We start from the raw sequence: 2,943 nt of genomic DNA, 5'->3' as shown, positions 1-2,943 counted from the left end.
GCCCGCCCCGCCGGAACCCGCCGCCGCCGCCGCGCTGGGTCCCTTCCAGCGGCCTCACCTGGGACCCGCGGCCGCCGGCCTGGTTCCTCCGGGCGGGGCCCCAGCAAAGTGGGGGAACCGGGGCTGGAGGGGCGTGGGCGAGCCGGACCTGGCTGGGGTCACTAGGAGACCAGATACCGGGTGGGGCTGGATCCTGACCTCTCAGTCCTCCCCCCTGCCTCCCCCTTAGTCCATGTGGGTCACTCACAGCCCTCAAACCACTCTCACCAACCCTGGACCACTCCCCTCAAAAAGGGCCTGGGAAGGGAGAGATACTCTTGGGCCAGGGGCTTAAAGGAGCTGGCAGGTACAAGTGGTAGGCGATGCAGGAATGGAGCAGAGAGAACAAAGCTGGCAGCCCAGCCACCCTGCCAAGCCCCCTGCAAATGGCTGCCCTGTGCCCACCCTGCCCTCCCCCTTGTCTGGCCGGGTTGGCGGCGCTGGCTCCAGGCCCCAGACGCTCTGGAATGGCCAGGGTCTGAGCTCAGACCCTGGCCCCCTTCCCAGGCTGAGAGCAGCCAGGAGGCGGAGCACCACTGGAGGGCCTAGGGGCTGGAGAGGGGCAAAGCAGGGCCTCAGGGCAGGAGCTGCCCGGCTGGGAGCCGCCCCAAGTTTGTTTAAGACTGGAGAGGAGCCAGCCAGTCCACCAGAAGGGTTGTGTTTCCCTGCCCCGGCCACATTGTGAGGGCCTAGTCAGGAGACCCCGGGTTCAGACTCTGACTCACAGTACTCTGCAGGGGATAGAGATGACTGGGGCTGGGAGCTGGGCACTGCCAAGCCAAGGCAGGGCCAAATGTTCTCCCAGAGGGCACAGGTGTGGCTGTCTGAAGGGCTTTCTGGAACATGCTCCCAGGCACACCTGTGTATTAGGTTTTGCCTCCACCTTCCTCCAGTGTTTTGGAGGGAAAACCCCAGCCCACTGCCATCAGGTTGATTCTGCCTCACAGCAGCCCTGTCAGGATGGAGTAGAACTGTCCCAAGGGGTCTCCAAAGCCACAGATCTTTCCAGGAGCATATTTTGCCTCAGAGTGGCTAGTGGATTAGAACTGCTGACTTTCACCACCTCTGTTCCTTGGTCTGGAGAAGAGAATAATATGAATTATTTTCCTCCTTCCTCTCACTTGTTTCCATCTCCACCTGGAGCAGGCTGTGTCTGGTTCACCTCAAACACAACATAAATAGGCCAGGGGAGCGGTTTTAGTCTCTGGAAGCCTCACTTTTCCCACCTATGGAATGGGACTCTGCTTACTCAAGAAACTTGTAAAATAGCACAGACCCTGCCTCTCAGAATTTCTGTCTCAGAGATGTGACAGCTTGACTCATAGATCTCCACAGCTACCACCGAGGCTGATGGAACTGTGACAGACAGGAGCAGGGTTCACTCCCAGAACATTCAAAATCAGCAGCAGTTAGCAGCAGGCATCTTAGACTAAGGGGAGCCTGTGGGGAACTGAGGGGCTGAGGTTGCCAGCATCAAAGGATGCTCAGGGTTAAGGGATGGAAAAAGAATCCTTCTTCCAGGAACTGAGAGCGGGCCAGTGGAACATCAGGGTGGGGAAGGGGCAGGGACAGTCTATGGTGAGAGGCACTGGGGTTTATTGTTACTGCGTTGGGACTGCAGCCGGGCATAGGGGGCGCTGTTGCTTCCAGCCTAGAGGCGACGATGTGGCTTGGACCAGGATGGAGAGAGGTTGGGGAGGTAGAAGGTGGAGACCCTGTGAATTGGAAGTTCCTGTAGATGCAGGTGTTACAGACATCTTCCCCCCTCGTTTCTGGCTGAAGCCCTCTCTTTGGTGAGGAAAAAAAACAGCGGGGGGCAGAAGGAGGCATAGGAAGCCAATAGAAGGAAACTAATAGAACTCTGTTTTGGAGTTTGAGATATTTGTGAGTGTGAGTCATCTGAGCCCAGGAGTCTGAGTGCAGACTAGAGACACAGGCTTGAAATCTTCAGGACAAAGGTGGCTTTTAGGATCACGGGGAAGAAGAGGGTCCAGGGTTGATGAGGAATGCTCCTGTGTGCAGGCCAGGAGAGAAACAGCAGCTAGAGGGAGTCATGGGAGGATCAGAGGGATGCTGGAAGAGCCCAGAGGAATGAGTGTTTCTGGAGGGAGAGGGCGTGGCTGTGGCCAGGGGGTGCCCAGTGCTGCTGAGAGTGGGATGGAGGCGCTGAGAGCCTCCCTGGTGAAGGGGGGCAGGAGTGAGGACACTCAGGGACTCCAGTCACCTTTTACTGTACCCAGTATCATATTGTTCCGAGGATAAAGTCCAATCACACTCCTTAGTCCAGCTGGGCTTCCAGCAGGAAACATGCAATGAGTTTGAGGGACAGCACACCCCCAGTTATAGAGGGGGACTGGGCGATGGAGTTGGCTTGATTTTGATAATTGCTTTGAGAAAACGCAAAGCAGAACAAAGGCAATTCAACAATTTCTACAGAAACCTGAATTTCATTAAGTTGTGTAACCGTCTCTCACCCTCCTCTTCCAAATTATCCCTCCCCCGTTTCCAGAGTGTTTTCCCAGCTGTATTTTTTTTTTGAGACAAACTGTAACCAGTGACTGTTGAGTTGATTCTGACTCAGGCAGCCCCATGCGTGTCAGAGGAGAACTGGGCTCCACAAGGGCGGTTATTTTTGGGTTTTGTTTTTGTAAATTGTGATTTGAATGAAAGTTTACGAAGCAAATCTGTTTTCCATTCAACCGTTCGTGCAATTTTTGTTTTACATTCATTACAATAGCCACAACGTCATTGCATTTTTCTCACTAAGATTTTAATTTCCATTAATCCTTCTAGTCTTATCCCTAGATCCTACCCCTGTTGTTGTTGTTGTTGTTGTTGTTATGTGCCGTCGAGTCATTTGCGACTCATAGCGACCCTATGTACAACAGCCCTAAACTCTGCTCT

The sequence above is a fragment of the Elephantulus edwardii genome, unplaced genomic scaffold (genome assembly GCF_000299155.1).
Source record: "Elephantulus edwardii isolate Elephantulus edwardi_28Jun2011 unplaced genomic scaffold, EleEdw1.0 scaffold00126, whole genome shotgun sequence".
In the NCBI taxonomy this organism is placed as follows: Eukaryota; Metazoa; Chordata; class Mammalia; order Macroscelidea; family Macroscelididae; genus Elephantulus; species Elephantulus edwardii.
The sequence above is the reverse complement of the archived record's forward strand: the minus strand, read 5'-3'. Positions refer to the sequence as shown.